Below are 21,340 nucleotides of genomic sequence, written 5' to 3'. Positions count from 1 at the left end.
AGAAGGAGAGGGAAGGAAATATGAAAAGGAGGGAGGCTTGCTTCAGAGTTCTCTTAAATGTGGCATTTCTGAAAGAAGCAGATTTATTACTAGAGGGGGCAGGTGGGAAGTCAGAGAGGATTCTGACATCAAATTAAACCAGTTTGCCTTGTAGTTCACCCTGGGTGCCAGCCCTTGGGAAGTACTATGGTTTGGATGTTTGTCCCCTCCAAATCTCATGTTGCAATTTTATTCCCAGTGTTAGAGGTGGGGCCTAATAGGAGGCATTTGGGTTGTGGAGGAAAGCAGAGCATATTTATGAGCAGATATCTCATGAATATACTACTACCCTCCCTTAGGTTGCATGAGGTCTCACTGTATTAGTTCCCAAAAATACTAGCTATTAAATAGAACCTGGTGCCTCCTCCCTCTCTTGCCATGCAATCTCTGCACAGCCAGCTCCCTTCACCTTCCATCATGAGAGGATGCAGCCTCAGCATACACAGATGTCCAGTCTTGAACTTTATAGCCATTAGAATTGTAAGCCAAAGAAACCTCTTCCTTGTAAACTAATGAGCCTCAAGTATTCCTTTATAGCAACACTAGATGGACTAAGACAAAAAACCGAGTCTTTTTGGTGGGAAAGAAGGATGGGGTATTGATATAAAGACACATGAAATTGTGGAAGTACCTTTCAAGCTGGGTAATGGGGAGAGGCTGGAAGAGTTTAGAGGGCTCAGAAGAAGACAAGGGAAAGTTTGGAACTTCCTAGAGACTGGTTAAGTGGTTGTGACCAAAATGCTGATAGAAATATAGGCAGTATACAGTTGGGCACGGTGGCTCACGCCTGTAATCCCAGCACTTTAGGAGGCTGAGATACGTGGATCATTTGAGGTCCGGAGTTCATTACCAGCCTGGCCAACATGGTGAAACCCTGCCTCTACTAAAAATGCAAAAATTAGCTTGGTGTGGTGGCGGGCACCTGTAATCCAAGCTACTAGGGAGGCTGAGGCAGGAGAATCATTTGAACCTGGGAGGCCAAGCTTGCAGTGAGCTGAGATCACGCCACTGCACTCCAGCCTGGGTGACAGAGTCAGATTATCTCAGATTAAAAAAAAAAGAAAGAAAGAAGAAAAGAAATATAGACTATGTGGACCATGCTGGAGTGGTATCACATGAAAATGAAGAACTTACTGAGAACTAGAGCAAAGGGCACCCATGTTACTCTGTAGCAAAGAACTTGGCTGCACTGTGACCATGCCCTAAGACTTAGCGGAAGGCTGAACTTAAGCATGATGACCTAGGGTACCTGGTGGAAGAAATTTCCAAGCAGCCAAGCACTCAAGGAGTGACATGGTTACTTTTAACAGATTACACTGAATTACAGCAGCAAATGAATGACCTAAAGGCAGAATTTATAATTAAAAGGGAAGCAGAGCATACAAATTTGGAAAGTTCATAGCCTGGCCATGTGGTAGAAAAGGAAAGCATTTTCAGGAGAGATATTCAGGGGTATGGTGGGAAGTACAAGTTGCTAAAAATTTTGCATGACTGAAAAAGAGTCAGGTGCTAATAGCCAAGACAATGAGGAAAAGGTCCTGAAGGCATTTGAGAAATCCTTGAGTCTTCCTCCTCTTATCGCAGGCCCAGAGGACTAGGAGGACAGGATGGTTTCAGGGGACAGCCCCAGGGTACTGCTGCCCTGTGCCCCTGTGGATTGTTGCTCCATGCATCTGGGCTATTTCTGCTTCAGCCTGGATTCAAACAGCCCCAGGTATTGCTCGAGCCACTGCTCTGGAGGGCACAAGCCATAAGCCTTGGTGGCTTCTGCCTAGATTTCAGAGGCGGAAGCCACCAAGGCTTATGCAGAATCTGTTATGCAGCTCTACCAGGCACTGCAAGACTTATTCAGCTCTACTAGGCATTGCCTAGGTGGGAACTCTGATGGGGACTCCACTACTGAGGCAGATTTCTGCCAGGGCACCCAGACTGTACATCAGAGCTGCAGGGGTGGGGCCACCATCAGGATCCCCAAAATAGTAAAGCCACTGGTCACTTCCCACCTCACCTGGGAAAAGCCTCTGGCTGAGACTTTGATCCATGAGAGGAGTCATGTAGGCTGTACCCAGCAAAGTCATCAGGGTGGGGCTGCCTGAGGCCTTGGGAGCCCACCCCTTGTACTGGTGGACTGAGGATGCAGAGCATGGAGTCCAAGGTGATTACTTTGGAGCTCTAAGATTTAATGTCTGCCCTGATGTGTTTTAGACTTGCATTGGGCTGGTTACCACTTTCTTTTGACTGATTTCTCCCTTTGGGGATGAGAATGTTTGCCCAATGCCTGTACAACCATTGTAACTTGGAAGTAAATAACTTGTTTTTGACTTTATAGGATCATAGCTGAAAGGAACTTAACCTTGAGTCTCAGATGAGACTTTGGACACTTGAGTCGATCCTGGAATGATTTATGACTTTTGGGATTATTGAGATGGAGTGATTGTATTTTGCATGTGAGAAGGACATAGGTTTTGAGGATCCAGGGACACAATGGTATAATTTGAGTATTTATCCCTTCCATATCTCATGTTGAAATTTTATTCCCGGTGTTGGAGTTGGGGCCTAATGGGAGGTGTTTCTGTCATAAGGGCAGATTCCTCCTGAATATATTAAAGTCCTACCTTGGGGATGAGTGAGTTCTCACTGTATTGGTTCCTGCAAAAGCTGATTGTTAGAGGAAGCCTGGTACCTCCACTTGCTCTATTTCTAGCATCTTTTTTTCACCATGTGATCTTTGCACACCCAGCTCCCCTTCACCTTCTGCCGTGAGTGGAAACAGCTTGAGGCCCTCACCAGATAGAGGTTGTCTTGAACTTGCCAGCCACCAGAATCATGAACCAAATAAACCTCTTTTCTTTATAAACCACCCAGCCTCAGGCATTCCTTTACAGCAATACTAAATAGACTAAGACAGGAGGTTTAGAGGGGATCCATTTGTTAGGATTCTTCAAGGCACAGAGCTCTCAGGGTGGAGCTGGTGATCATGGCCCTCAGCCTTAGAAGTGTGGCCCTCATTAGCAGTCTCTCATGCCCCTGAGCGTGGATGGGAATAGTTTAGACATAAATGCTGTGTTCCTGATTGACTTGTTTCCATTGAGTCCATACCTATTAGGGATCTGTTGGTAATTATCCGGTTCCACTTCAGCCCCTGGGGGCCTGTATTCTGCAGCAGTAATGAGCCTGAGCAGCCTTTCTGGCATAATAAACAGCACCAGGATGCAGGGAAGGGCACTGGCTTCCTCTATCAATAGGGCACCTCAGCTTCAAGGACGATCAAGAGACGCACAATCACAGGCGAGCTTTAATTGCTTTTGTAAAACTGCAGATGAGTAGCAGGCATTGAGGTCCCCCTGAGTCTCACTTGAGAAGTGAGCTTTATTCATCTTGTGTGCTTGGAGAGAGGTGGACCAATGACAATAACAACAATAATAGCTATTATTTAGTGAGTGAGTATTATGTGCCAGGCTCTGTGCAAAGTGGTTTATAAGCATTATTTTATTTAAAACTCACTACCAACTTATGAGGTAGGAACTACTATTTTCCCCCTTGTACAGATGAAGAAAGTGAGACTCAGAAGAAGTGATGTGACTTGTCCAGTTGGTAGAGGATGGATATAAATGGTGGAAACTAGTAAGGAGGCAGGGGTCCTGGACAGGAAGGCATGCAAAAACTTTTCGTGCTCTCTTTGTCTTCAAGCTTGATGAGAAGGATGTGAAGCTCTTCAAGTGAGATGAAGGCAGGGCAATACGTTCTCACATGAAATCTTTGTCAGTTCCTCTTTCTGTCTCTCATAAGGAAGGAAAAAATATGTCAATGAAATTTCCTTAAATCTGCCTGACAAGCTCTGTGTTCAGGTAAGTTACTCTAGACCCCAAAAGGTCACAACCTTCAAAACTAGCAAGAGACCCTAATAACCACATGTATAATGTCTCAAGAAGAAAGTGGCCTTTAAGACAAAATAGAGAATACAATTTTTCAAAAAGGAAAGAAGCGACTATAGGCACAAATGATTGAAAAGAGATATGCAGCCACCTGAGTGGTAGAATTCTGGATGATCTTCCTCTTCTTTTTGTTTTCTGTAATGAACCTACTTTTAATTTAAAATGATCTTTAAAATGGTTCTTTAAAAAACAACCATAAAACTGTCTCTTACAAACTCAGTTTATGGATATAAACCATTTCAAAGAAAGTAGAAATGAAATCAACATCTTTGATTTTATGGGATAAGCTAAAGCTGAATCCAGGAAAAATAATTGTCTTGAATATTTTAGTCATTAGATGAGTAAAAAGTGAAAATAAGTGAAATGAGATTGACCTCAAGCATTAGAAAGAGAAGGTGAACAAAATAAACCAAAGCAAAGCAGGAAGGAGAACTTTAAAGAATCATAAATTGAACCTGAAAACCTAAGACCAATAAAAATCGATAGCCGCATCCCAGATCTGGTTCTTTAAACGGGCCAGTGACATAGACAAATCTGTGGCAAATAAGAAAAGAGTCAAAATTCAGAATGGAAAAGGAGTCAGAACGATGGACTTAGAGGCTACTTAAAAATAATTATCAAAGTATATACTACAATGTGATGCAAATGAATTTTAAAATCTAGATAAACTAGATTTTTTGAAGGAAAATACAAATGAATAAAATTGACTAAAGAAAGAAGTGGGAAATGTAAATAGACCAGTAGCCCTGAAAGAAATAGTAAAAGTTGTAAACAAACAAAACCCTGATTCCCCAAAATATTTTGTGCTCAGACAATTTATGGATGAGTTTTTTTAAACATACAAAAAGCAGATTATTTCCGGACTCCTAGAATAGTTAGAGCAAAACAAGTTTCTCAAATAGTTTTATGAAGTTAGCATAACTGACAACAAAATCTGATGAAAACATTGCAGAAAGGCGAAAGGGCCTGGCGCAGTGGCTCACACCTGTGACCTCAACACTTTGGGAAGCCAAGGTGGGCAGATCACCTGAGATCAGAAGTTCAAGACCAGCCTGGCCAACACAGTAAAACCCTGTCTTTACTGAAAATACAAAAATTAGCTGGGTGTGGTGATGCATGCCTGTAGTCCCAGCTACTCGGGAGGCTGAGGCAGGAGAATAGCTTGAATCCAGGAGGCAGAGGTTGCAGTGAGTCAAGCTCATGTCACTGCACTCCAGCCCGGGTGACAGGGTGAGACTCTGTCTTAAAAAAAAAAAATTGCAGAAATGAATATTATCAACCAAACATCCTTACAAATATTTATGTAAAAATTCTAAATGAAATGCCAAAACAATTCCAATCAAATTGATTCTAACCCTGTACTAACAGTACAACAAAGCATAACCCAAACAAGCCTAGTCTTATAATGCAAGGATGGCTTAATATTAGAAAAGTTATTAACACATCTGGTTACATCAGTACATTCAAAGAAGGAAGTCAAATGATTAACACTATAGGTTTTGTTAAAAGCACTTGATAATTAATATTCATTTTTCCTAAGAACTCTAGTAAAATTAGAGTAGAGGTGTAATTCATTGATATGAAGAACTTCTATCTTAAAACAATATCCACATTAACTTAAAGGCAAAATACTGGAGATAATCACATGTGGTTAAGGGCAAAAAGAGGTGCCTATTATGATTCTCATATCATCAGCATCTAACATTCAGCAAAGATTGTCAAAGATAAAAATATCCAGGAATTCAAAACTAGTCTGTGCAACATAGCAAGACCCCATCTCCATAAAAAATAACAAAAATTAACCAGGCATTCTGGTGTGTGCCTGTAGTCCCAACTACTTGGAAGGCTGAAGTGTGAGGGTCGTTTGAGCCCAGGAGTTCGAGGCTATAGTGAGCTATGATCTCATCACTACATTCCAGCCAGGGTGACAGGGCAAGACCCTGTCTCAAAAAGAATAAAAACGATGAATTAGTGTCTTTGTAGTGACTTGGATGAATCTGGAAACCATCATTCTCAGCAAACTGACACAAGAACAGAAAGCCAAACCCCGCATTTTCTCTTTCATAGGTGGGTGTTGAACAATGAGAACATGTGGACTTAGGGAGAGGAGCATCACACAGTGGGGGTAATTGGGGGAGAGACAGCAGGGGGTGGGGAGGGTGGGGAGGGATAACATGGGGAGAAATGCCAGATATAGTATGCACCTAAAGTAAAAAAAAAATAATAAAAACAAAAATAAAATAATAAAAATAAATAAAATTTTTAAAAGATACAGTATCTAGTCAAAGCTGACTGAGAGGTGGGCTCTTGTCAGCATACTACAATTTGGTGCTGCTTCAAATCTAATTTAAATATTAAACATTAGAATCATAAAAGTTATATATGCTCAGGAAGAAATATTAAACATTTGAATTATAAAAGTTGTATGTCTCAGAAAGAAAGTGGCCTTTAAGACAAAATAGATAATACAATTTTTATATTTGGTGCTGCTTCAAACCTAATTTAAATATTAAGCATGGGAATTATAAAAGTTGTATGTGCTCGTTGAAACAAGTTAAAAATATGGATGCAATTGAAGCATCCATACTTTATAAGTAAAATTGATAATCTTGTCAACTCCCCTCCAAACTAATATCCCCAATGGAGACTGTTAAAACTATTGTATGGCAACTTTCTATATTTTCCTTTGCTTATATAAACATGTGGAAACCTATGACTACTTACATAGGTTTCCCCTTCTCTTTAAAAAGTAGAAAATACAAAAGATATTCTTCAGCTTTCTTTAATCAGTTATCAATTTATGATGAATAGTCTTCCAATTAATACACAATTCTCTCTGTGATTAAAACTGATGTTCATTAAACATTTATTTAGTACTTATAAAGCAGAGCGGATGGGTGCTGGTAGGAAAGAGTGGGAAAGGAGTAGACTTTGACCACTCCATTGATACCTCAACAATTCAGCTCTGACCTAGAACTTGCATGAATGTCCCACTGACAAAATAACACCCCTATAGTTATTTGGACCATCCTCCTCAGACAGTGGTTTAATGACCATCTATTTGTTCCTTAGGAGTTTTGGTGATACAATGTTCAGTAACATTTGAGTACTTCAGTGATACTTCAAAGTACTTAGATGTTTCAAATGACTGTTAGGTGTCTCATCCTATGATCTAGCACTAAGTAAGTCTATAGTGGATGATGGGATTAGGAAATGAGCACTTATGTAGTGTATGTAGAAATTTTTTATAAACATCCTATATAAATATAGGAACAATAAACACTAGGGTACACGAGAGACAGAGAGAGAGAGAGAGGAGCAGGGAGGAGGGTAATGGTTGAAAAACTATCTATTGGGTACTATGCTCACTACCTGGGTAACAGCTTCATTCATACTTCAAACCTCAGCATCATGCAATATACCTTTGTAACAAACTTACACAGGTACTCACTGATTCTAAAGTAAAAGATGAAAGAAAAAAATAGTTTGAATGAAGCAGTCAGCAAGAATGGGTATTTATGTAAAGTCAAATAACTCTTTAAAAGAAAAAAAATTAGTTACAATTTTTATGTAGGGCAACTTGTGCATTCAGGTTGGCATACAATTTGAATAGGTAGTTAATAAGTAAATTTATAACATAAATGATACAGATAAAATAATCAGAGATACAGACAAACCTTTCTGAGAAAGATGATTATCACTAATTTATTTACAATACAAAAAAATTAAAAACAATATAAATGCTCATCAACAGGAAATAATTATGGTACATTCATGCAATTGAATTCTGTGCAATTGTTAAAACTAATGTTACAGAAGAATATCCTTCTAGGAAAATATTTATAATGTGTAGTTGTATGAAAGGTGTGATTATGAAATATTAAGTATTCTACAGACATAGATAGATAAAAATATTGAAAAAATATCTACAAAATTCTCCTTTTATACATGTTTTGCTAAAAGTGTCTTTGAAAGTGGGCTCTCTGAGAGTTCAGCACTACGTTTACTAGTGACAAAGTATTCCTATTCTTAGAGCACTAAAAAAGGGAGATTCTTCGGAAGTGCTCTGCCTGGGCCTCCGTGTAGGAGGATGTCGACAGCACAGGGCATGTCCCTCTTCTGTCCATTCAGTGGTGTTTGCTGTGTACTTGTTCTGTGCCTTGCCTCTGCTGAGCACAGGGACATGCTGGGGAACAAAACCAGACTCCTTTCCTAGTCCCACATAGCTCATAGTCGAGTACAGTGGGACACATCTTAATGAAATAGTCACATGAATGAATGTGCTCTCAAAGAAAAGAACAGGGCAGCCATTCCTCTTAGCAGTGATGATAGGCGGCCGGGCATGGTGGCTCACGCCTGTAATCCCAATACTTTGGGAGAACAAGGTGGGTGGATCACAAGGTCAGGGGTTTGAGACCAACCTGGTTAAGATGGTGAAACCCAGTCTGTACTAAAAATACAAAAGACTAGCCAGGCATGGTGGCAGGTGCCTGTAATCCCAGCTACTCAGGAGGCTGAGGCAGGAGAATCGCTTGAACCAGGGAGGTGGAGGTTGCAGTGAGTTGAGATCATGCCACTGCACTCTATCCTGGGTGACAGAGCAAGACTCTGTCAAAAAAAAAAAAAAAAAAAAAAAAAAAGCAGTGATGATGGGAAAATGGACCTGAGCCTCTTTCCTTACCCAGGTCTTACTGACTGTCGTCTTCCCTCTCCCCAGGAGCCAGGGCAGATGGTTAGGCAGATGGTTAGGCAGTCCCCAACCTTAGAAATTCCACATTGTAGAATGCCAGGGAAGAGGCAGATGAAATGACTGTTCCTCCTGGGCTTAGTGGCAGGAGATGAGAAGGACTTTGCTGAGGGCCTCTGCCACTGCCCAACCAGAGAACAATCAGAGCAAGGCTCCCTACATAAGAGGGCTCTTGCGATCACTCTGTGGGAAAAACAAAGATGGTGGGAAGAGGAAAACCTGGGCTACGAGACGGAAGGGCCCTGGGATGACCTGGAATCATTGGGTCTGTTTGTTTTCTAGCTCTTCCTGAAAAATCACATGATTCTGGCACCAGTGGTCCCTCATCCCTACTTTGTAACAGTTCTCAGGAGCTTCCCTGGCCCTTTAGTTTACTTACGACTCACTTTGTGTTGTCTTCCCAGGCCCTGCGCATGGCCACCAAGTACAGCTGCACAGAATGTGCACTGCACAACTTTAGAGGAAGCCATTCCCGTAGACTACAATATGAATGGTACCCCCTGGAATTGTGCAATGTAGTGACCCTGCCTTGTTTTGAACTTGCATTTTGAATCTCTGAATTAGGGCTTCTGACATATAATATATAATTTGCACAAAAGCCATATTTAAGACAAGCATCACCTGCACCTGCATATATTAGCAGTGTTCATTTCTGGCTGGTGACATTATGATTTTTAGTCTCATCTTTGTGATTTTTCACAGTTTCCAATTTTTCTGCAATGAACATTTATTCCTTCTTTAATCAGAGAACAGGGAGGAAACGAAAATAAATGTTACATTAAGGAAAAAGTAAACGAGGTGCCCTGAGATTTTGGCAGGCAGGAGAGCAGAGGCTAACATTTACTTGTAAGCGAGAGGCTGGAAGCAGGCAACGAGAGGATTTCTAATGAGGCCAAGAGTCCAGGGAATGAGCCAGAAGGGGGCTGAGATTACCATCTGAATCTAACAGCCTTCTTTAGAAATTACTAAGTGCACAGTGTCCTGGGAACGCAGAGAGACACAGAAACCAGCACAAGCTCAGGGTACATTGCCCCAGGAATGAGGATTGAGATTTGCTTTCCTCTCTCACTCTCCATGAAAGGAAGTAAACATAGGCTCTAAGCTTGGGAGAAGCTTGATTAATTGCCAAACTAAGCCTAGTGAATGAAAGTTCAATTAGAATTGTGCTTACGAATGAAATCCAAGTGCTGGAGCAGGAAGCTGGCAGAAGCAGCCCTGTTTTCTGTAAGCACAAACCAGGAAGCTGGAAAGGGTGGGCTTGCAGGCATTGAGAGAACAGAGGGATGCTCCCTTGGGTTGGAAGTATTGCGGGCAAGAGAGATTTCACTGCAGCCCTGGCAGAAACAAATTGTGCTCAAGTGCATAAGCTATAAACCCTTTTTGTACTTCAATTTCCTCATCTGTAAAATGAGGATAATAATACCTTCCTTGGAGGGTTATTGTAAGAATTAAATAGTGTGACTTATATACAGTTAGTTTCCCTTTCCTTTTCCTCAAGCTAATTCAGTATGTCGAGTACTTACAGAGCACTTGCAGAAGCAGGCCACTTTGCAGATAGGAGTAGACAGGAAGACCAATTACAGGGCCATACTCCTCATGCATATGATCTCTTTAACATTATTGTGATCCCTAAATTTTTTATACTAACTTTATTTTTTAACTTTTTATTTTGAAATAATTTTAGACTTACAGAAAAGTTGAAAAAATAGTGTAGAGAGTTCCCCGAATACCCTTGACCCAACTTCCCTGAATACCCTTGACCCAACTTCCTCTAATTTTTTTCTTGGTGGTGGAGGGAGTCTTGCTCTGTTGCCCAGGCTGGAGTACAATGGCGTAATCTTGGCCCACTGCGACCTCCACCTCCCAGGTTCAAGCAATTCTCCTGCCTCAGCCTCCAAAGTAGCTGGGATTACAGGCACGCGCCACCCTGCCCAGCTAATTTTTTATATTTTTAGTAGAGATGGGGTTTCACCATGTTGGTCAGGCTGGTCTTGTACTCCTGACCTCATGATCCACCTGCCTCGATCTCCCAAAGTGCTGGGATTATAGGTGTGAGCCACCGTGCCTGGCCTTCCCTAATGTTAACATCTTACCTACCCATAGTACAATTTTCCAAACCAGGAAATTAAGATTAAGAAATTATGAAAAAACTAAGGTGCTTAATTTGTAGAATTGTCCCAATTGTAATAGCACTTACTAAAATTTCACCAATGATTCCCCTAATATTTGTTTCCTGTTCCAAGATCCAGTCCAAGATCCCACATTGCATTTATTTTATTTTATTTTATATTTTTATTTTTATTTTTGAGATGGAGTCTCACTCTGTCACCCAGGCTAGAGTGCGGTGGTGTGATCTCGGCAACCTCAGTCTCCGGAGCAGCCGGGATTACAGGCATGTGCCAACATGCCCGGCTAATTTTTTATAGTTTTAGTAGAGACGGGGTTTCACCATGTTGGCCAGACTGGTCTCGAACTCCTGACCTCAAGTGATCCACCCATCTTGGCCTCCCAAAGTATTGGGATTACAGGTGTGAGCCACTGCGTCCGGCCCACACTGCATTTAATTGTTGTGTCTCCTTGGTTTCCTCCAGGCTGTGCCATTTCTTGTCTTTCATGACCCTGACACTTTTGATGAGCCCTGGTCAGTTATTTTATAGAATGTTTCACAATCTGGGTTTGTCTAATGTGTGCTCATGATTAAATTGTGGTTATGGGAGGCCGAGGCGGGTGGATCACGAGGTCAAGAGATCGAGACCATCCTGGTCAACATGGTGAAACCCCGTCTCTACTAAAAATACAAAAAATTAGCTGGGCATGGTGGCGCGTGCCTGTAATCCCAGCTACTCAGGAAGCTGAGGCAGGAGAATTGCCTGAACCCAGGAGGCGGAGGTTGTGGTGAGCCGAGATTGCGCCATTGCACTCCAGCCTGGGTAACAAGAGCGAAACTCCGTCTCAAAAAAAAAAAAAAGAAGATCCTCACTCCTGGGGGAGAACCTGGAGCTTCCGGGTGGCTGATTCAGTAACATGAGTAGCATCAGCGGACCAGATGGGCCCAGGGAGAGATGCAAACACCTGCTTCCTCTACAGGGCCAGTTTTACTCATCTGAGCTAGCTGTGTCCACATAGGAATGTGGTCCAGAGTGTCCAGATTCTCCAATTAATTACAGGAGAGCGTTCAGTAACCTGGATTCCCTGTGAAAGAGCTTGGTTTTTAAATATTGGAAACGACTTACAAACAATGTGAGCAACCCTGTATGGGCCAAACAAAACACATCTTTTTGCTGGATATGGCTCACGTATCACCTCTGGGCAAGAAGAGCAGAAAGCTGAGAAGTGAGCTTTGGGGTAAAGGAGAAGGAAGAGAGGCCAGCCTCCAAGACCCAGAAGTCTTGATGCAAAGATGGACATAGCAAGACAGGGTAGCACCGAAAAGGCCAGTGGGGCGGGAGGTGGGGAGTAGGAGAAGGCCGGTGTGTTAGCACTCAGGATTGCAGCAGAAAGGTGGGGAACAATATCACAGAGACTGCTAGGGGCCCACTCCTTCCTCTTTAGCCATAAGATTTGCTTTGGTCAATTAAATGTAAGCAGAAATGACTTGTATCAGTTCTAAACAGAACCACTTAAAGTTAATACACAGTTAAGCAACTCTTAGTAATAATCTTATTTATTTTTTTTTTTTTGAGGCAGAACCTCACTCCGTTGCCCAGGCTGGAGTGCAGTGGCTCAATCTCAACTGACTGCAGCCTCTGCCTCCCAGGTTCATGCAATTATCCTGCCTCAGCCTCCCTAGTAGCTGGGACTACAGGCACAGGCCACCATGCCCAGCTAATTTTTGGATTTTTAGTAGAGACAGGGTTTCACTATGTTAGCCAGGCTGGTCTCAAACTCCTGACCTCATTATCCTCCCACCTCGGCCTCCCAAAGTCCTGGGATTACAGGAGCGAGGCACCACCCCTGGCCTCTCTTAGTAATGGTCTAAGTAGGGGATGTGCTACCATCCTGAGCCCCACAATTAAGATAACATGGAGCAGTTAACAGCCTGTGCTGGAAATGTGAAATGAACAAGAAATAACCTTCACTGTGTCAAGCCACTAAGATTTGAGATTGTTCCTGCAGCAGGGCTTAACCCATTCTGATTGACACTAGCTCATTTATCTACAGCCAGTCACTTGGTTTATGGTCATATAAATGAAAGGATATTTTCTTCACTTTGCCTAAAGGAATTTCTAACAATTTTTTATTTCTGTGAAGCATTCTTCCAAATTTGTACCATTTTATCTTTGTGGGTGCCTTTTCTCTCTTCTGTCTGCTGAATAACCTTTCTTGAATGTGTATATTTCTTCCAATAAATATTTTCAGGCCTGCAGTATTTTGTACAGGATTTACTAAATTCATCCCTTTTGATTATTTTTGTCTCTTTTTTTGTTTGTTTGTTTTGTTTTGTACTATACATGTCTGAGCACACTTCACGAGCAAAACCAAATCAGTATGTAGTCAATGTTCTCTTCTGTTTAAGAAGGCACTGGCATTTTGACAGCAAGGATGAAGACGTGGCAGATGGGTTCAGAATTGTATTGAATTCCACTCTATTTTTCAAGAGATTTAATTGATAAAGTAATTTTGGGATTATGAGACACAGTGATACATATAACATTACAACCAAATGTATTTATGACCAAATTATAAAACTTTGCAGGAAAGGTCTCTAGACAAGCTGGCAAAAAGTCGTTAAAGTATTTGAACATTCATTCAGTCACCAAATATTTACTGAGTGCCTCCAATATACTGCGGATACGGCAAGGAATGACAGGTGGCTACTCTCATGGAAGGCTCATTCAGGCAGTGGAGCAGAGTGGTTAGAGGCAAGCTTAGGAGCCAGTAGTATGACTATGTAATTGACTTCATTGTCCCTCCCCTGAGCCTCAGTTTCCCTATCTGTAAAATGAGGATGATCAGAATTCACGTGGTTGTATTAGGAATCAATGAGCTGGATGTATACAAAGTGAAGAACTGGCAGATAGGGAATGCTTAAGGAGTGGTAGCCTTGTTGATGTTAGACAAACTTCCCTAGAATGAGGAATCAGGTTGCTGTTGTGGAGAAAAGTGTGACAGTAGAGAAAGGGAGAGAGAAAAGGAAAGATGGTGGCCAGGATGAAGGAAAGCGTTGTTTGTTTAGTTCTGGAAACTTACGTATGCCCATTGGCAGGGGGAAGATGAAAAAACATTGAAGAATCAAGAGAGTTGGGACGATAGGTGGAAGTCAGTCTTGGAAAACAGGCGGGGCAGAGAAGTTAGACTCAATGGAAAAGGGAAGATCCTTCTCTTGGGGTGGAGATGAAGTCTGGAAGGAAAGCAGGAAGAAGCCCAAGAATCTGGCTGCAGAGAGGCACAAGTTGGGGGATCTCAGCTACAGGGGCCCCTTGGTCTCTGTTAGGAGGAGGGGCCTTATGAGGCAGCTGGAGACAGTTGGGGTAAGGCTGGCCAAATGTGAGCAGCCCTGGCCTGATTCATGGCATTGGGCAGAAACATCCTCTCCTTCCTTGGCCTTTAGAGTGACTGCCTTCAATACCCTCCTCCCCCTCCAAAAAGCAAAGTCATATGATTTTGTAACAGTCGATGAAATCTGACATAACTGACTCCATCTTGCTTCTAACCTCACAAGTGAACTGCCTTTGCTCATTCCTGCACATAGGCCAAGCTCACTATGGGAAGAATTTGGTTTTTAGTGTAATTTCAAAGCAAGAATGAGAATGGCGCCTTCGCAAAACTAATCCCTGAGGAGATGAGGATGTACACACAAATAACAATGTTGCATTAAATATTTATAGGGGCATGGTGATTTGACCAAGGACAAAGAAGTTCTGTAACCTCCTAGGAGTCTTGCTGATGCCCAGATGTCTGTGGTCACCAGTTACCTGATAAGCTCAACCCCTCCTTCTTCCCCCTTCCCTAGTATAAAAGGAAGCTTGAGATTCATGCCTTTTAAGGCGGCTCTTTAGGACATTGGCCTGCCATCTTCTCAGCTTGCTGGCTTTCCAAAATACAGTCGCTTTCCTTGCTGTAGCTCCTTGACTCTCAACTTACTGGCTGTCACGCAGTCAGCGGTCCGAGTTTGAACGCAGTTACAATTTCCAATCTGAGAAGCAGGCATTTGTTGGTCCAGGCTTCCTAGGAACCTAAAGGCAGCCAGGCGGTCACTCTGCTTCCAGAGTGACAATGTGAGAAAGAGAAGCTGGTCTGGTCTCCTATCACCACGCCTTCAATGATTTGCCATTTGCTCGAGAAAGGCCAAACAAGCTAACCTGACTTGCAAGACCCATTATGAGTTGCTCCTCTCCCCTCCCACCTCTTATCACTCTTCCTCTCTCCAGTGGGGGCTCAGATTTTCCTGTGTAGAAGGCAGGGGGCTTTGAGGTTACAGTGAGCTATGGCTGCACCATTGCCTCAAAGCTATACTTGCATTATGCTTTGCATAAGGCTGAGACAATCTTGATTGGCCATCTCAAAGAATGGAGGTGGCGAGATGACAGAAAACATGGAAACCACACACTGGCATCTCTGTGTGTCAGTCATGTGGAACTTGGCTTGGTTCCTCTTGTAACTGAGGACTGAGAGTCTGTGCTGTGCCTGTGCTCATCCTTGGGTCTTCATTCATCCATGCTGTTCCCTCTGCCTGGAACATTTTTCTCCCTTCCTCCCTCCCTCTGTTCCTTCCTTCCTTCCTTCCTTCTTTCCTTCCTTCCTTCCCCTCCTTCCCTCCCTTCCTTCCCCTTCCTTCCTCCTTTCCTGTCTCCCTCCCTCCTTTCCCCTCCCTCCCTCTGTTCCTTCCTCCTTCCCTTTCTCCATTCCTTCCTTTCTTCCTACTTTTCTTCCTCTGTTCCTTCCTTCCCCTCCCTCCCTCTGTTCCTTCCTTCCTTCCCCTCTCTCCCTCTGTTTCTTCCTTCTTTCCTTCCTTCCTTCCTTCTTCCTTCCCCTCCTTCCTTCCCTCCCTCTCTCCCTTCCTTCCTTCCTTGCTCTGTCACCTGGACTTGCTCTGTCACCTAGGCTGGAGTACAGTAGTGCAATCATAGCTCACTGAAGCCTCAAACTCCTGGGCTCAAGGGATCCTCCCACCTCAGCTTCCTGAGTAGTTGGGACCACAGGTGTGAGCCACTATGTTCGACTGATTTAAAAAAAATTCTTTTTTAGAGACAGGGTTTTACTGTGTTGCCCAGGCTGGTCTGGAACTACTGGCATCCAGTCATCCTCCCACCTTGGCCTCTGAAAGTTCTGGGACTACAGGTGTGAGCCACCGTGCCTGACCTTGGTACACATTTCCTGACCATGCTTTGCTTGGATAACTTCTACTCATCCTTCAGATCTTAACTGAAAAGACTCCTCCTCCAGGCAGCCCTCTTTCCTTCTCTCCCTTATCAGTTGATCCTGTATTACTATAGCTGCTTTAGATGTCTGTCTCCTGTGCTAGACTATAGGCATCTTTTGTACCCCAGCATCCTGCCCAATTCCGTGCTCCTGGCCCAGAACAGAAGTTAATAAATATCTGTGGAATGACATGCCAAACTAATGAATGAATGAATGAATGAATGAATGAGCAAAGGAATGAAGGAACTCAGTGTGGCTCCAAAGAAACCAAAGAAACAGTGAGCAACTCAACCTGTAGGTGGCGCAGTTAAACAGGCGACCAGCGTGGGAAGGGCTTGTGGCCAAGGATTTGTCAACTTTGTTGCTGTTAAGCCACGTGGTGCATGATCCCTGTGCAGTTGGCTTTTGATGCTGAAATCGTGACTTTATCAAACTGTGGGTGCTGTGGAGTCACTCGGTTAAAACCATTGGTTTGGGAGTTGGACTACGCTAATTTAAATTCAGGTTTTGCTACTTCTAGCTGAGAAACCTCCGGAAAGTCATTTAACTTCCCAGAGCCTCAGTTTTGCCCTCTGAGAAATGGGCACGATAGTAACAGTACCTGCTCCCTCACAGAGCTGCCATTAATACAAAGATGGAAAGGGGAGTGAGTCGCTCAGACATGCCCAGCCCAAAGCAGGGGTGCAGGCAGCTGAGGGCTGAGGGCTGACGAGTGTTAGGGCAGGTCTCTGTGCCATCTTCCTCCCTCCCTGCGCCATCGGGCGCGTGTGCAGGCTGGGCTGTGCCCGCTGGTCCTGGCACAGCCTCTCCTGGATGCGCGGAGGGAGATGCAGCCCAGGTTTCCGGGGTTTCGAGCCCACTGGGGACTCGCAACGAGGTTCCAGGGCTTGCAGACCCATGGCTGCTCCTCCCATGGTGAAAGCAGCGCTGAGGCTCACAAAGTGGCCCTCTCAGTGGGTTTTGCAGCAGCAGAAAAGCGCCTGCGGGCGGCCGGGTTCCTCCACGGCGACCTCGGAGCTGGTGGTAAATTGCATCTCTTGGCAGAGGCGGCTGCGGGGAGCGCTGGGATCAATCCTCGCCCGGGGAGGACAGGGCTGGAGCGCTGGACGGCGCAGCTCGGGACCGGGAGCTGCGCGACCCCGAGTGCAGTGCGGTCAGCGAGGGTTGCGGGGGGGTGTGGCGGGGCTTCCACTGGGGCTCGGCCAGGCCACGACAAGTCCTCCCAGTCCCGCGGAATGCTGGGAAAGGAGGAGAGAATTCACCTGGAGCCCCCAGATCCTAGGAACTCCTCGGGTGGGTGGGAGCGTTTGGAGGGTGGGCTCAGAAGAGTGAAACTTGGATTGTGGAGCTGAAGCGGGCTGCAACTTCAGCCAGAAGCAGCCTTCGTTATCCCCTTTCTGCTGAAGGTCCAGACAGGGGTTGGTGTCACATTAGGGGGCCGCTGCCGTAGTAACACGAAAGTTGCTAGCATCAGCCCTGCACTCAACACACTTAGGGGTGATTCAAGCTTTGGCTCCTACTAACTGTGATTTTAGGAAAATTATTTCTTTGGGCCTCAGTTTCCTCATCTGCAAAATGGAATTATAAAGTAGCTTCCTTGAGTAGTTGTTGCTGTTACAGGATTGGCACACACAGTTTGCTGACAGTCCTAAGCCGTGCAGAGGACTAATCGATCCACACAGTCTTTCCCGCTAAGCCTAGATAGCCTCAATATGGGACTCCACACTCTGATCAATTAGTGCACAGCATGAAACCTACAGAGCATCACTGGCCTTGGGCCTTGCCAAATCACGGGCATCAAACTACATTACAATTATATGTTTTTAGCCTCATTTAAGAATGAAGAATCTACAATTGCACATCAGTGTGGTTCAACTTTCACTGCACTAGAGAAGTGTGTGTTGGCTAGTATATAAATGTGCATGTCTTCTCAGCATTATTCAGAGGATGACAATGTGTCTGGGGATGCTTCATCTGCAGAATCTAATAAACTCAACATCATTAGATATTTACATAAAACAAATGAAAATGTTGATGTATCATTTACCTGTTAGGATGTATTATGTAATAGCTCATTAGGTTGGGAAAATTAGGTGAGATAATATATGTAAATCACTTAGCATGGAGCCTGGCACATGACATTTGCTCAAAGAAGTTAGCTAGAGTAATATTAAGACATAGTGAAGTTAAGATGTTGATATGGTTTGGCTGTATCCCCACCCAAATGTCATCTTGAGTTGTAGCTCCCATAATTCCCATGTGTTGTGGAAGGGACTCAGTGGGAGGTAATTGAATCATGGGGGTGGTTTCCCTCATACTGTTCTCAGGGTAGTGAATAAATCTCATGAGAGCTGATGGTTTTAAAAGGGGAAACCCCTTTTGCTTGGCTCTCTTTCTTTTTTGCCTGCCGCCATGTAAGACATGCCCTTCACCTTTCGCCATGATTGTGAGGCCTCCCCAGCCAAGTGGAACTGTGAGTCCATTAATCCCCTTTTTCTTTATAAATTACCCATTCTCAGATATGTCTTTATCAGCAGCATGAAAATGGACTAAAACAGATATAGTGAGGTTCACAGAGCTGTGACCATGCGTCATTGTTTCGCTAGGATTAGGTTCGGCTGCATAAACAGAATCTACTCTGCTTGATGCCACACTCTGACTTGATTCCTTCCCTTCCGAGTCCTACTTTCTACTCCACTATGGGCTTTTCCTAAGAGCATGCCTAGTAAATTACCTTCAGATAAATCATTATTTTGAGGCTCCTGGAGAACCCAATCTAAGAACCACCATCACTCATGGACATTAGAACCTATCAGATTCCAAGCCAGTTCAACCAATCACAACTCAGCACCTCATCCTTGCTGGGCACATTCATGTCATCAGTAATAGTTAATACTGTGCGAGACACCATACTAAGTGCTTGACATATATTAATTCATTTAATCCTCACAGTAACTCTGTGAGGTAGGTAATCTTATTATCCACCTTTCCAAATGAAGAAACTGAGAACCAGAGAAGTCAAGTAACTTGTCCAGGGTCCTATGGGTAGTAAGTGACACAGCCTGAATTCAAACCTAGGCAATTTGGGTTTCTGAGTTTGGGTCTTAACAGCACGCTCTGTAGCTAGTCACTGCAACACACCCAGTAGAACTCAGTAACTAAATGGTAAAAATTGTTAATGTAAGCAATAGAGACCAATTGGGAAGTGAATTACCCATGGCTAATATAATAATTTGGTTGGAAAATCAGCCAAAGTATCTATAAGAAAGAAATTTTGAATAAAGCCCTAGGCAAAAAATAAAATAAAATAAAATTGAGTGATTTTGCAAAAAATACAACAATATTGTGTATCATGTTTTTCTGGGGCTTTGCTGGGGTTACCTCTGACTTCTGGACATCCTGCACATATTAACCACACATAGGCATGCGCACGCATGCGCGTGCACACACACACACACACGTGTGGAGATGTCATCTTTAGAAAGCTAGAGAAGCCCTTGCTATTCTCATGAGAACTCTGTTGTCTGACTTCCTGCTTACAGAAGCTGGGGTCATCTTATCTGGGTGATAGCCCAGAAAGATGGTGTTGGGGGTTACTTGAAGCTTGAGCTAGGATAAGGAAGGCAGACACAGAGATGGGGACTGGAATGTTGCAGATGCTTCTCCCATCACATGTGTGGTGTTTGGGCTGAGATGGCCGAAACAGCTGGGTGCCAGCTAGAACCTCTCTTTCTCTCATTTGCTTTCTTTTCACGTGGCCTTTCTTGTGTTTGGCTTCCTTACAATATGGCAATTTCAGGGTAATCTGACTTCTCACATGGGGAAAGCATCCCTTCAAGAGTGTAAGCAGAGGTTGTCTGGCCGCTCTTAAAGGCCTAGAAGGGGCACAGCATCTCTTCTGCCAAATTTCATTGATCAAATCAATCATAGAGGCCAACCCAGATTCCAAGGAAGGGAAAAAGACCCCTCCTCTCAGTGGAAAGAATGGCCAAAAATTCTTTCTGGCCACCTTTACCCTGTCACAGACTGTGGTTTAAGCAAGATAGACATAAAGTTTTATTGTTACTAGGATGTTGGGATTGTTTGTTATAGCAACTGACTTATGCTGACTAATACCCTTGTCATCACTGCATGTATAGAATCTTATTCTCATCTTCCCTCAAAAAGGGTCATCTGGTAAATGAAACAAAACTGTGAGAGAATGGATGACACTGTCCAGGAAATATTCAATCTCTGGTTTTTCTTAAGACCTCAAATTTTGATCTTCTTTTACTCCTTTTGCATTGAAGGAAAATAAGTTCAAGTAGGAGATGTATGCATTCTCATATTTGGTTCAAAGAACAGTTTTCATCAGGGAAATTGAACTAGTGGTCCAAGTGATTAAAGCCATTTGGAGGTAGTGAGCTACCTGTCACTGGGAGGCATTTGCACAGAGGCTGGTGTCATTGAGATGCTGGAGTTGAAATCCAGTCACTATCACTTCCACTATTGAGACCGCTTTTCCTCAAACCCAGTGAGATCCCAGTTTGGTGGGAATCTTTTCTGGCCCAGGAGACCGGAATCTAAGCTCTAAGGGTAGAAATCTAAGCTCTAGATTGTCATGAGCAGACAATCAGGAAGTGTAAACATACTTCTTTCTCGAAAGTTCCAAGGCCAGGTAATAAGAAACTGATCCTTGGCATTTGATAGGAAATAAAGTATTTCTGAAGTTTCTTAGAGCAAAGTCTGGAGGCTGATAATAATAAAGATGTATGAGTGTGAAATAGATGAGACCTTGACTCCTACTTTGCCTGGGAGTGGGGAGGGTTCTTTTGTGATTTACTGTGGATTTTTCCAGAATAGGGGCAATGTCTTAAATATCCTTGGTTTCAACCCAAATGCCCATCAATGATAGATTGGATAAAGAAAATGTGGCACATATATACCATGAAATACTATGCAGCCATAAAAAATGATGAGTTGATGTCCTTTGCAGAGACATGGATGAAGCTAGAAACCATCATTCTCAGCAAACAAACACAAGAACAGAAAACCAAACACTACATGTTCTCACTCATAAGTGGGATTTTAAGAATGAGAGTACATGGACACAGGGAGGGGAACATCACACACCAGGGCCTGTCAGGGGGTGTGGGGCTAGGGATGGGATAGCACTAGGAGAAATACCTAATGTAGATGACAGGGTGATGGATGCAGCAAACCACCATGGCACATGTATACCTATGTAACATACCTGCATGTTCTGCACATGTACCCC

Source organism: Aotus nancymaae, unplaced genomic scaffold (assembly GCF_030222135.1).
Source record: "Aotus nancymaae isolate 86718 unplaced genomic scaffold, 86718_ANA_hifiasm-v0.15.2.pri h1tg000049l, whole genome shotgun sequence".
In the NCBI taxonomy this organism is placed as follows: Eukaryota; Metazoa; Chordata; class Mammalia; order Primates; family Aotidae; genus Aotus; species Aotus nancymaae.
Note: the sequence above shows the minus strand (reverse complement) of the source record.